This window comes from Bos taurus, chromosome 14 (assembly GCF_002263795.3).
Source record: "Bos taurus isolate L1 Dominette 01449 registration number 42190680 breed Hereford chromosome 14, ARS-UCD2.0, whole genome shotgun sequence".
In the NCBI taxonomy this organism is placed as follows: domain Eukaryota; kingdom Metazoa; phylum Chordata; class Mammalia; order Artiodactyla; family Bovidae; genus Bos; species Bos taurus.
Window position 1 is genome coordinate 70,045,188 of NC_037341.1, and position 14,561 is coordinate 70,059,748.

Sequence of the window (14,561 nt, forward strand, 5' to 3'; positions counted from 1 at the left end):
TATCCATAGTAAATTTCCTGATGTATTTAAAATATGGTTCAGTTTACAACAACCATAATTACATATATGATCACGGATAACTCTTACATATAGTGAGGTATATTTAGATTACATAGAATGCTGTTTGTTTTCTCTCTCTGAGTGGACTGTCACCTCGTCCTGCTTTACCAACAGCACTTGAAAAAGGCAGGCAATTCTAACGCTCAAAACCTTGAAACTGGACAGGAGGACATCTCTCTTAGGATACCATTTGGTTGCTATTGCAAAGGACAAAATAATAGTGGCTAAAACAGGACAGAAGTATCTTTCTGTGGTAGGCCAAGTAATGGCCTCCCCCAAATATTTATGTCCTAATCTCTAGAACCTGTGAATATCATCTTACATGTAAAAAGGAACGTTGTAGATGTGATTAAGGTTACAGACCTTGAGATTGAGATATTTTCTTGTATTATCTAGATGAGCTCTTAAGAGCAGAGACCTTTTCCTGGCTGTGGTCAGAGAGGGATGTGATGATGAAGGAGGGTCAGAGAGGTTAACATGAGAAAGACCCAACCTGTCATTCCCTGCTTTAAAGATGAAGGAAGGGAAGGAGCCACAAGCCAAGGAATGTGGCAGCTTCCAGAGGTTGGAAAAGGCAAGAAAACAAAATTCCCCACAAAAATTCAGGAGGGAACCTAGCCTTGTCCTCTGAAACCCTGCCTCACTTCTGACCTATAGAACTGTAAAATAATAAATGTGTGTTGTCTTAAGCCACTTAATTTGTGTTCAGATATTATAGCAGCAGTAGAAGACTTTGGTATCTGAAAGTTGGATGCTGCTGTAGCCAATACTTAGAAATGTTGAAATACGTTTGGAATTATGCAGTGGGCAGAGGCTGGAAGAATTCTGAGAAGGCTAGATTGCCTTAGACTGCTGGTAGAAATAGAAATGCTGAAGTCTCTGCTGGTGAGGGCTCAGAAGAATCATCATAGAGGATATCTAAATGGTTGTAAGCAGACTTTTAATAAACCTGGGCCTTAAGGACAGTTCCCATGAGGATGTAGAAGGAAATGAGGAACGTGTTATTGGAAACTGGAGGAAAGTGGATCCTTGATACATAATGGTAAAGTTAGCAGAATTGTGAACTTCCTTGAGCTCTTGATGAAAGTGAAAGAGGAGAGTGAAAAAGTCGGCTTAAAGCTCAACATTCAGAAAACTAAGATCATGGCATCCGGTCTCATCACTTCATGGCAAATAGATGGGGAAACAGTGGAAACAGTGTCAGACTTTATTTTGGGGGGCTCCAAAATTACTGCAGATGGTGATTGCGGCCATGAAATTAAAACACACCTACTCCTTGGAAGGAAAGTTATGACCAACCTAGATAGCATATTGAAAAGCAGAGACATTACTTTGCCAACAAAGGTCCGTCTTGTCAAGGCTATGGTTTTTCCAGTAGTCATGTATGGATGTGAGAATTGGACTATAAAGAAAGCTAAGCACTGAAGAATTGATGCTTTTGAACTGTGATGTTGGAGGACTCTTGAGAGTCCCTTGGACTGCAAGGAGATCCAACCAGTCCATTCTGAAGGAGATCAGTCCTGGGTGTTCATTGGAAGGACTGATGTTGAAGCTGAAACTCCAATACTTTGGCCACCTCATGCAAAGAGTTGACTCATTGGAAAAGACTCTGATGCTGGGAAAGATTGAGGGCAGGAGGAGAAGGGGACGACAGAGGATGAGATGGTTGGATGGCATCACCGGCTCAATGGACATGGGTTTGGGTGGACTCCGGGAGTTGGTGATGGACAGGGAGGCCTGGCATGCTGCAGTTCATGGGGTCACAAAGAGTCAGACACGACTGAGTGACTGAACTGAACTGGTGGCTCAGTCGGTAAAGAATCTGCCTGCAGTGCAGAAGACCTGGCTTCGATCCCTGGGTTGAGAAGATCCCCTGGAGAAGGGAAAGTCTACCCACTCCAGTATTCTGGCCTGGAGAATTCCAGGGACAGAAGCCCTGGCATGTTACAGTCCATGGAGTTGCAAAGAGTCAGACAACTGAGTGACTAACACACTTAGCAGAAGTGGGATTTGAATTTATGTGGAGAGCAGAGCCTCTACATGATGAATTTGTGTGGAAAGCAGAGCCTGTAAATGATGAACTTGGATATTTAGCTGAGGTTTCCATGCAAAGTGTTGAAGGAGCAGTCGGACTTCTGCTTGCTGCTTTACAATAAAATACAAGAGGAGAGAGATCATGGCTAAAGAAAAAAGAGCCAAGACTTGATGTTTTGGGAACCTCAGCCTATCCAGATTGCAGAAGATTCTAAAATTGAGAGATTTATTATTGGGAAAGCACGTTCTAAAGAAAAAGCTGAGGGTGTGGCTGTACAACATTTTGCTAAAATGTTAGAAATATCAAAAGGTCACACAAAAGGCTTTCTGGAGGGTGTGGCTCACAGTACCCCCAGTCAAACCAGAGCGAATAGAGAAAGCGTCAGAGTGTTGTCTTATTCATTTCAGTATAAGCAAAAACACGGATGGGATTATCTAGCAGAGATCTGTGCACGAGCCTCTTGCCTAATGGAGTGAATCCTTGTGACACACACAGGAGACTCACAATTTTCTTGATAATTTTATACCAGCAGAAGCACTGTCAGCTTGGACTGAAAGGAACAGAAGGAAATGTGACAATGCTGTTGGCCCCCCAAAGTCCTAGAGGTGAGAAGCCGTCTGGCAAACTACTTAGATGCCAATATGTATCACATTTCATGAAAAGGGAAGAGTATACAGATGGAAAGGAAAAAAGGAAGAATTTAAAAGCAGGGTATTTCTAGGTTCCCTTCCTAGAGAGACTGCAAAATGGGCCCTCAGTTTTTTGTGATGAGCTACAAGTAAGCCTGCATTCTTTTTGGTAAAGGACTGTGGTTATATTTCCACATAGTGTGGAGCAGAACATCAATGTTATATTTATAAGCAGTTTATACAATTAAATCTAGGATGACCCATGCTATTTTGATGAAACCAGAAGCTAGTATGGGGAACTAGCACAATTTTTCAAGGAGATGTCAAAATTAGCTTCAGCCAAGCTTTGTTACTTGGAGAAAATGAGTTTTCATGCCAGTAGATGTAGAAAAAAGGGGAATATGGTGACAGAAGAGTAGAGCTGAGCAAGATATTAGTGCCATCATTTTTAAAAAGTGCTGGCAGTTTTAATTTTGGAATTCATCTTTCATCTAGTTAGAAATCATAGTTTCATCTAGATTGTCAATATTTCCAAAAACTTGTATATTCATTTAACACCAGACTTGAAATATCTTCCATGCAATCCTAACTTAATACTAAGTTCTAGGGAGAATAGTGCTCATTAAAATGTATCCCCACGTGTGCGGACTGAAATAAATGGTTCCGGCCTTCTCCCATCCCCCTGTCCTGTTTCCCAACAGTTTGACTCTGCCTTTCCTCACATCAGTTGGGGAAGTCTTTTCCTCACCATCTTGAATATGGACTGATCTCGTGACTTGCTTGCTTCGATAGAGTGTGGCAAGAGAGATATTTGGGGGAGTCTTCAACTGTGGGAGTTCCAGGTCTGCAGCCTCCAGTCTTGCTTCCTTGGAATTTTGCTGCTGCTGTGAGGAGAAGGCAGCCTTGTTGGCATGAGAAACCACTTGGAGAGAGAGCAGCCCAGTGGAGAGCCAGCACTAATTTTCAGTCACATGAGTGAGGTCACTGTGAATCGTCCAGTCCCTGATGAATTGCACGGTGATAGTTAACATAAGAGTAAACCCAGGTGGGACCAGAAGAAAGAAAACATCCCTCTGAGCCTAGCCCAAACCAATGACCCATAGTATCATGGGGTGATAAACGAGCTAAGAAATTTTAGTTGTTTTAAGCCACTAAGGTTTGGCGTGGTTTATAACACTACAGTGTGTTGCTGCTATTGAGGGGTTCTCTGTCTAATGAGTTTTTCCACAGCTTTTTCATTCTAAAAGATTTACCTAAGAATTCTAGATTTAGGTTTTTGGTAATACAACTCATTGGGTTTCTACATTCACATATGTATTGTATTGTGTCTTTTAGTCCATATTTTCTGAATATCATGTTTGGACTTTGCTAACAAGGACTTATTCAATTTTAGATCTAGCATCCCTAGAGAAATTACCCTGGGGTTTATAATGAACTCCTATTTGGCAAAAGCTGTTTTATCCCACAAGACGGGAGGGAGGAACCTGTGATGGGAAGGGGATTTGGTGAATGACCCAGATTGGGTTCATTGTGAGAGGTGGGGCTATAGTTCTTGGACAGCTTAAGTCTCCTGCCGTTTGATCTTGAGTGTTCTAAGCTCTTTTTCTCCACTATTGTTTAAAACAATTTAAAGGGATGCAAATGAAGCCCTTAAAGAAATCTTTCTTGAGTGACAGGTAGGAGAGATTGCCTTTCCATGGTTATCAGTCAGATAAAACTCATCATACCCTAATGGAGTTCTCCTCAGCGAGAAGCCCCATATGGGCTGGCACCAAATGGTAATTTGTCTCTACTCATGGATAAGAGAACTTCCTGATGGCAAAGGAATCTGCTTCTTTTGCACAGGGACATGCTCACCAGAGACTGCATGCTTCAGGTGATAAATGAGTGAAACTAGGTTTGTATCTAGGAGATCAAAATATTTAGGAGCTTTTGTTTAATATGATGTGTCTGTCTTTTTTGAAAACTCCCACTGGTTCTCAGTGATATATTCTTTTGTTCTCAGTGATATATATTTTCCTCTTACTTTGTGTTTCTGTGCTATATTTCTCCCTAATTTATGGTGAGAATTGAGGTATTGTAACATTGAGTATTAATTAGCTTATATTTCTCAGTGCAGAACAGAAGAGGGAGTTTACGGCATGTCTCTCTTATTTAAATAAGCAATGTATAGAGGATTTTACAAGAAGGATCCCAATCTTACTGTCAACATTTTAAGGCCTTAGTCATGAAGAACTTATGTAGCAGTTTTAATGATTTTTTGATATGTGGATTTTTCCTTTAATCTATCAATTACTTGCCCTATTTGACTTTAAGATTCTTGGAAGTAGGTACAGTTGACCCTTGAACAGTAAGGGGGTTAGGGGCACCCACCACAGTCAGAAATATGTGTATAACTTATAGCTGGCCCTCCATATCTTTCCCAGGCTTCCCCAGTGGCTCAGACAGTAAACTATCTGCCTGGAGTGCAGGAGACCTGGCTTCCATCCCTGAGTTGGGAAGATCCCCTGGAGGAGGGCATGGCAACCCACTCCAGTATTCTTGCCTGGAGAATCCCATGGACAGAGGAGCCTGGCGGGCTCCAGTCCATGGAGTTGCAAAGAGTCAGACATGACTGAGTGACTAACACTTTTCACTTCTATATCCTTGGCTCCTCTATATCTGTAGTTCTGTGTTGACAGATTTCAGCCAACTGCGGGTTTTGGATCTTGCATTAGCATAGTATTTACTATTGAAAAAAATTTCTGTATGGAAGTGGACCTGCACAGCTCAAACCTGTGGTGTTAAAGGGTCCGCTGTATCTGAAAAAGAATAAGGCTTATTAAATACCAACTGAGGGTACAATAGTATCCTGAAGAATCCAGTAATAATTTTATTAAATGTGTACGAAATGCTAAAGTAGTTATTGTTTGAAAATTTTAAATGCTCATCAAGATTCCTGAGGAGCTCATTTTATGTCTAAAGGTGATTTGGAGACAGGACAGGTCTTTCATGGTCTGTGTGCTAAAAGCTCATGGCACTTTTGAGGAAAACCAGAAGACCCATAGTTCTTTTCTGGGAAAAGCAAAAGTGGGTGGTTCTTTATTCTGGGTTTCTCTTCTGTATCCTTGTAGCCCCAGTTCCCTGGCCACATGGGACTAGGGATTGAGGAACTGATGAGTCAATGACTGGCCCAGAGAGAGCTACAGGTCAGTTGAGGTTGGAAAGCAAAGCTAAGCCAAACCAAGCCAAACCAGTTCAATCCATTTTGGGGAAGAGTGAATTCCTTTTACTCAGAGAGGTGCTGGCTGTCAAGTGGTGCAGAAGCCACGAGATATGGAGATAGGAAGTAAACACCAACCATGAAAGAGTAGTAGCTGTTCATGTAAAAAGAAGCCACAAGATATAAAATAAGACAGAAGAGAAACTTAGTTTAGACACTCAGCTCCTGGGTCACCACAAAGCCATGCCTCAAGACAGGGAGCAAGGGAAGCCTTCTGTGGAGAGATGACAAAATAGTCCATGGTTAATCGCACCTCTTGTGGTGACTGTGGTGGTGGGGCTCAGTTCACAGTACCTCTCATCTGAAGACACCCTTCTTTCATCCTCTTAAGGCTTCTCTGTGGCAGCCATGTTTGTGCTACTTAGCCCTGCCTTCCAGACCTCAGTTGATTGGGTCAAGAGGGGCAGCCTCATCTTTCCTGAGCCAATCAAATGCTCTCTCTTGGGGCTTTGGAACTGGGACTGAGGGATAGTCTGTCTCATTGTCTGGAAGCTTCCCACATGGCTCAGTGGTAAAGAATCCATCTGCCAATGCAGGATACACAAGAGATGTGGGTTTGATCCCTGGTTTGTAAAGATCCCCTGGAGTAGGAAACGGCAACCCAATTCCACTATTCTTGCCTGGAGAATCCCATAGACAGAGGAGCCTGGTGGACTACAGTCCGTGGGGTCGCAAAGAGTTGGACATGATGGAGTGTGCGTGCACTATGGGGCTGCAGCAAAGGGATATGGAGCTGTGGGCTGAGAAGAAGACAAAGCTGGCGTGTGGAGAGAAAGGAAAGAAATAGATATGCAGCAAGAACAGACTTGGAGAAGTCACGTGGAGAAAAGGAAGGAGATGGTGTGAGAGTCTTGGCTTCTGATAGCTTTCCATTTCCTGGCTCTGATCCCCTAAAAAGTGCCTTAGGGCCTCAAGATAACCTATATTTTTGTAATATCCACCACCATTAAAGAAATTAACATGGCTCAAGGTAATGTTCGGATTTTGCTACGAAGAGTCTCAATGGAAACATAGAGCTAGTGTGGTCACGTGCACAAAATTTGTGTTCTCCATGAAGCTTGGCGGGACAGCTGTCAAGATGGCTTCTTGCCTCTCTTACAATAAGTTCCCAGATGGCTATGGCTCCTTCTCTTGAAACCTGGAAGGGACAAACAACCATAGCTAGGGAATCTGATATAATGGAACTAATGGAGTTAGACCTTCAAACATCAAATACCAGTTTCTATATGACAATACAAGGAGATCCAACCAGTCTATCCTAAAGGAGATCAGTCCTGGGTGTTCATTGGAAGGACTGATGCTGAAGCTGAAACTCCAATATTTTGGCCACCTGATGTGAAGAACTGAGTCATTGGAAAAGCCCCTGATCCTGGGAAAGATTGAAGGCAGGAGGAGAAGGGGATGACAGAGGATGAGATGGTTGGATGGCATCACTGACTCAATGGACATGAGTTTGAGTAAACTCTGGGAGTTGGTGATGGACAGGGAGGCCTGGAGTGCTGTGGTTCATGGAGTCGCAAATAGTCAGACACAACTGAGCTACTGGACTGAACTGAGCTGATATGAGAATACTTTTATTTTTTCTTCTTATTGCTCTTTGCTTTATATGTCTGTGTTCTCGGAGGGCAGAGGCTCAGTGCAGTAGGAATGGAGGGGGGATATACCCATATTCTCAGGTTCAGAGTCCCCTTTCAGTATTTGAAGTCTCACTGTGATCCTGCCCATTTGTGCTGACAGGGCTTGATCTTCTTGGTGAACAGTCACTTAAGTACTAAACGTGAGTTCAGTGATTGTGACTCTTACCCAGGGTGAGGTTTGTGTTGCTTGCATTTGTGCCCTCCATCAAAACTTATTGAGTGAAAGACTAAATATGTTTCTCAATAGCAGTTTAAAGGCACCAAAGTGTTAGTGCAAGTCGCTTTAGTCTTGTCTAACTCTTTGTGACTTCATGGACTGTAGTGCACCAGGCTCCTCTATCTATGGGATTCTCTAGGCAAGAATACTGGAGTGGGTAGCCATTCCCTTCTCCAGGGGATCTTCCTGACCCAGGGACTGAACCTGGGGCTCCTGCATTGCAGGCAGATTCTTTACTGTCCGAGCTACCAGGGAAGTCGCAAAGCAGTATCCAAAACCCAAAACCAAATCACATAGCAAATTGTATAATCTAAGTGTGCAAATGCCTAATATAATTCATTAGGGTGTTAATTATGATGATAGTATCTAAGGTGTGCAAGTTCTTAACCCTCCAGGTGTGAATGCCCTCGTGTGGGGAACAAATAAGAATATTGGGTCCACACATCATTTGAAGGGATCTTACTTTTTTTCTACTTCCGATGCTGCTTTATTGTTGAGAGAAAAATGACAATCCCAGTTGCCATTGGGTCATGCATCACTCTCACTGAAGTCCCCAGGAGAGATGACTTCACAGTTTCTTGGAGGCTTCTGTTTATTTCACCCGTCAGAGGACTGTTTGTAGTTTTCATGTAAATTTTTATTGGGCAGGAACATCTGTTCCCCATCCAACCATGATGTTTTGGGTATAGATGAGAGTCCCTGGCTGAACACAAACTGTGTTTGCTGTGTATCAACTGGATGTGCAGAAAAATAATGTAGACCAAGGACAAAGAAGAGAGGCATGAAGAGGGAGTGGGGAGGAGAAGGGGGAAGCGGTGAGTGGCTGAGTGTGCAGCAAAACCCATGTGCCCACTAGTAGCACTGTGTGTGGCTCACCCCCCGCGTGGTCTGGATGGTCCTGGTGGATCCCAGGCCTCCCTTCTTCCCTCCGAGGCAGAGCCAGTGGGTCTGGTGAACCACTTAGCTCCATAACTGTGGGCACCTCTTGCCCTTGTAGGGGGAAGGGTGAACACGAACCAGCATGCGACCAGCCTGCACCCACTCGGCCTTCAAGGCTGGCAGAGCTCGCTTCTCCTTGTTTGCTCCTGTCCCTCTAGAGGTCCCTCCCCACCTCCTATCACCTGAGATCCTGCTGGAACTTGGAGTTCTTAGGCAGGACTAAACAGAATATTGGAATCGTGCCCCCCATAACTTGGAATTTGCAGAGGGCCCCTGACCACCTTTCTGGCCCTACCTCTCATTCTCCCTACGCATTTTCCAGCCACCTGAAATTACTTGCAATCCCTCAAATGCACATACTTTTGAGGCTTCTTCTTTTTTTTTTTTTTTAACCCTTGGACTGCTTCTTCTTTCCCAGCCCCTGTCCACATGGTGTGCATGCGCACACCACCCTGCCCACTGCTGTCTGTACTGCAAAACTCGAACGGACATTTTCTCTGTGAGGGGCTCCCGGACCCCCTCGAGCACAGTTCACCCCCCTTGCTGCCCTATTCTTCTGCACGCGTGCTCTGTGGCCCTCCCAGTTGCTCTGAAGTGATGGGTTTGGTGTGAGGGCTCTGTCTCTGAAGTCAAGTTGCTTGGCTACAAATTGCAGCTCCATCACAGGGTTGTGTGATCCTGGACAAGTGAACATCTCTATGCCTCAGTTTCCTAATTTGTAGACTGGGGGTGCTATTAATAATGACCATATGCATTTGTTGAGAAAATTAAGCAAGATGATACGTGTAAATCACTTAGCAAAATACCCAGCCTCAATAAAGAGCAGCGATTACTATCGACTCCTCAGTTTTTCTTTTTCTTTTCAGTTTCATTTTATTTATTTTTTTTCATTTTATTTTTAATTAGAGGATAATGACTTTACAGTATCTGTTGGTTTCTGCCATACATCGACAGGAATCAGCCACAGTTATGCATCTGTCCCCCTCCTCTTGAAATTCCCTCCCATCTTCCAACTCCTGAGTTTTTATTCCCAACCATCTTGTATGGGGACTGTTACACACCTTGTATTCCTAGAGACTGGCGTATAATAGATTTTTCACCTTTGTTTGTTGAGTTGAATTGTTGAACAGATGGCTTCCACTGGCCTACTCAATTAAGTTCATATTCTCTGGAGTCAGAAGTTGGGGTTCAAATCTTAACTTTTGCCAATTTAAACCTGTGGGACCTTCAGTAAGTTAATTAAACTTTCTATACTTTAGTTTCATTCTCTTAAAATTTTAATTATGGTAGTACCTAGATCATAGGGTAGAGATAACCTAGCTTCACAGTGCCTAGCCTAGAATATGGAAAGATCTTAATAAATGTTAATTGATACTATTCTCACTAATATTATGAGTATTATTATATTTAATTACATTTAATACTCATCTTAAATATCACTATTTATAAGTCTTTCTCAACCACTCTATCCTGAAGTACTCTTTATTCAATCATCCAATATAATTATTAAATGTCACCTATAAGCCTGGCACCATGCTAGACACCAGCTATGCGTGGTAAATAAATCATATATGGTTTCTACCTTTGTATAACCTGGTGTTTGACAGAATGCTAAATCTTAATGTGTTTCCAAAGTTCTCAATCCAGTGAGATACAGATTCATACGACAGATCAAAATATGAGCTTACTTTTAACCAGGTAGGAAAAGTGTTAACTGCCCATGTCCTCAACCCAACTATTCATTCTTTTATCCTGCCTAGATTCATCATTGAAGAATTCTTGGGTCACTCAGTTCAGTTCAGTTCAGTCGCTCAGTCGTGTCTGACTCTTTGCAACCCCATGAATCGTAGCATGCCAGGTTTCCCTGTCCATCACCAACTCCCAGAGTACACTCAGACTCACGTCCATCAAGTCAGTGATGCCATCCAGCCATCTCATCCTCTGTCATCCCCTTCTCCTCCTGCCCCCAATCCCTCCCAGCATCAGAGTCTTTTCCAATGAGTCAACTCTTCGCATGAGGTGGCCAAAGTACTGGAGTTTCAGCTTTAGCATCATTCCTTCCAAAGAAATCCCAGGGCTGATCTCCTTCAGAATGGACTGGTTGGATATCCTTGCAGTCCAAGGGACTCTCAAGAGTCTTCTCCAACACCACGGTTCAAAAGCATCAATTCTTCGGTGCTCAGCCTTCTTCACAGTCCAACTCTCACATCCATACATGACCACAGGAAAAACCATAGCCTTGACTAGATGGACCTTTGTTGGCAAAGTAATGTCTTTGCTTTTGAATATGCTATCTAGGTTGGTCATAACTTTCCTTCCAAGGAGTAAGTGTCTTTTAATTTCATGGCTGCAGTCACCATCTGCAGTGATTTTGGAGCCCCCAAAATAAAGTCTGACACTGTTTCCACTGTTTCCCTATCTATTTCCCATGAAGTGATGGGACCAGATGCCGTGATCTTCGTTTTCTGAATGTTGAGTTTTAAGCCAACTTTTTCAGTCTCCTCTTTCACTTTCATCAAGAGGCTTTTTAGTTCCTCTTCACTTTCTGCCATAAGGGTGGCGTCATCTGCATATCTGAGATTATTGATATTTCTCCTGGCAATGTTGGTTTCAGCTTGTGCTTCTTCCAGCCCAGCATTTCTCATGATGTACTCTGCATAGAAGTTAAATAAGCAGGGTGACAATATACAGCCTTGACGTACTCCTTTTCGTATTTTGAACCAGTCTGTTGTTCCATGTCCAGTTCTAACTGTTGCTTCCTGACCTGCATACAAATTTCTCAAGAGGCAGATCAGGTGGTCTGGTATTCCCATCTCTTGAAGAATTTTCCGCAGTTTATTGTGATCCACACAGTCAAAGGCTTTGGCATAGTCAATAAAGCAGAAATAGATGTTTTTCTGGAACTCTCTTGCTTTTTCAATGATCCAGCAGATGTTGGCAATTTGATCTCTGGTTCCTCTGCCTTTTCTAAAACCAGGTTGAACAACTGGAAGTTCACGTTTTACGTATTGCTGAAGCCTGGCTTGGAGAATTTTGAGCAGTACTTTACTAGCATGTGAGACGAGTGCAATTGTGCGGTAGTTTGAACATTCTTTGGCATTGCCTTTCTTTGGGATTGGAATAAAAACTGACCTTTTCCAGTCCTGTGGCCACTGCTTAGTTTTCCAAATTTGCTGGCATATTGAGTGCAGCACTTTCACAGCATCATCTTTCAGGATTTGAAATAGCTCAACTGGAATTCCATCACCTCTACTAGCTTTGTTCATAGTGATGCTTTCTAAGGCCCACTTGACTTCACATTCCAGGATGTCTGGCTCTAGGTGAGTGATCACACCATTGTGATTAACTGGGTCATGAAGATCTTTTTGGTACAGTTCTGTGTATTCTTGCCACCTCTTCTTAATATATTCTGCTTCTGTTGGGTCCATACCATTTCTTTCCTTTATCAAGCCCATCTTTGCATGAATTGTTCCCTTGGTATCTCTAATTTTCTTGAAGAGATCTCTAGTCTTTCCCATTCTGTTGTTTTCCTCTATTTTTTTGCATTGATCACTGAGGAAGGCTTTCTTATCTCTTCTTGCTATTCTTTGGAACTCTGCATTCAGATGCTTATATCTTTCCTTTTCTCGTTTGCTTTTCACTTCTTTTCTTTTCACAGCTATTTGTAAGGCCTCCCCAGATAGTCATTTTGCTTTTTTGCATTTCCTTTCCGTGGGGATGGTCTTGATCCCTGTCTCCTGTACAGTGTCACGAACCTCTGTCCATAGTTCATCAGGCACTCTATCAGATCTAGGCCCTTAAATCTATTTCTCACTTCCACTGTATAATCATAAGGAATTTGATTTAGGTCATACCTGAATGGTCAAGTGGTTTTCCCTACTTTCTTCAATTTCAGTCTGAATTTGACAATAAGGAGTTCATTATCTGAGCCACAGTCAGCTCCTGGTCTTGTTTTTGTTGACTGTATAGAGCGTCGACATCTTTGGCTGCAAAGAATATGATCAATCTGATTTTGGTGTTGACCACCTGGTGATGTCCATGTGTAGAGTCTTCTCTTGTGTTGTTGGAAGAGGGTGTTTGCCATGACCAGTGCATTTTCTTGGCAAAACTATTAGTCTTTGCCCTGCTTCATTCCATATTTCAAGGCCAAATTTGCCTGTTACTCCAGGTGTTTTTTGACTTCCTACTTTTGCATTCAAGTCCCCTATAATGAAAAGGACATTTTGTTTGGGTGTTAGTTCTGAAAGGTCTTGTAGGTCTTCATGCTGCTGCTGCTGCTAAGTCGCTTCAGTCGTGTCCGACTCTGTGAGACCCCATAGATGGCAGCCCACCAGGCTCCCCCGTCCCTGGGATTCTCCAGGCAAGAACACTGGAGTGGGTTGCCATTTCCTTCTCCAATGCATGAAAGTCAAAAGTGAAAGTGAAGTCGCTCAATCGTGTCTGACTCTTCGAGACCCCATGGACTGCAGCCCACCAGGCTCCTCCATCCATGGGATTTTCCAGGCAAGAGTACTGGAGTGGGGTGCCATTGCCTTCTCCGGTATGTCTTCACAGAACCGTTCAACTTGAGCTTGGATCACTATAATTGGCTAAATCAAGGCTTTAGCCTTAGGCTGGATTTGACTTTTTGGGTTAAATAGTACCATTGATTTCTCAGTTGCTAAACGAAGGAACTTCAAGGAAAACATCATGTTGCTTGGGAAGCTAAATATTCACTGGGCCAAAGCTTTTAAAGCAGCTATTGAATGGTCTTCTCATGGGTTTGGTAATTTCTGGGGAAAGGAACACCAGGATTTATGCTCCTTAAGCATATGCTCCTGATGTCTGTGTCACTGGGGCTTAGGGTATTGCTTAGTAATAACAAGTGCTCAATAAAGACGTGTTTAACTCACATTATTAGACAACAGTTTAGCTGAACATAAAATTCCAGTGTGACAATTACTTTCACTAAACACTTTGATTTTGTTATATGACTGCCTACTTGCTTCTTGGTTATTTTTCAGAAGCCTGGTGCCCATCTATTGATACCTTATCGTTATTCCCCTGTTCCCTGGGATAATCTCTGTTTTGAAGCTGATATGTATTTTTCCCATCTATGCTATTACACTTTTACTAAATATCAGTTCAGTTCAGTTGCTCAGTTGTGTCCAACTCTTTGCAGCACACCAGGCCACCCTGTCCATCACCAACTCCTGGAGTTTACCCAAACTCACATCCATTGAGTTGGTGATGCCATTCAACCATCTCATCCTCTGTCATCCCCTAATCCTTCTGCCTTCAATCTTTCCCAGCATCAGGGTCTTTTCAAATGAGTCAGCTGTTCACATCAGGTGGCTGAAGTATTGGAGTTTGACCTTCAACATCAGTCCTTCCAATGAATATTCAGGGTTGATTTCCTTTAGGATGGACTGGTTGGATCTCCTTGCAGTCCAAGGTACTCTCAAGAGTCTTCTCCAACACCGTGGTTCAAAAGCACCAAATCTTTGGCGCTCAGCTTTCTTTATAGTCCAACTCTCACATCCATATATGACTAATGGAAAAACCCTAGCTTTGACTAGATGCACCTATGTTGGCAATGTAATGTCTCTGTTTTTTAATATGCTGTCTAGGTCGGTCATAGCTTCCCTTTTAAGGACCAAGTATCTTTTAATTTCGTGGCTGCAGTCACAATCTGCAGTGATTTTGTTGCTGCTGCTGCTGCTAAGTCACTTCAGTCGTGTCCGACTCTGTGCGACCCCATTGAAGCCCCCCAAATAAAGTCTCTCACTGTTTCCACTGTTTC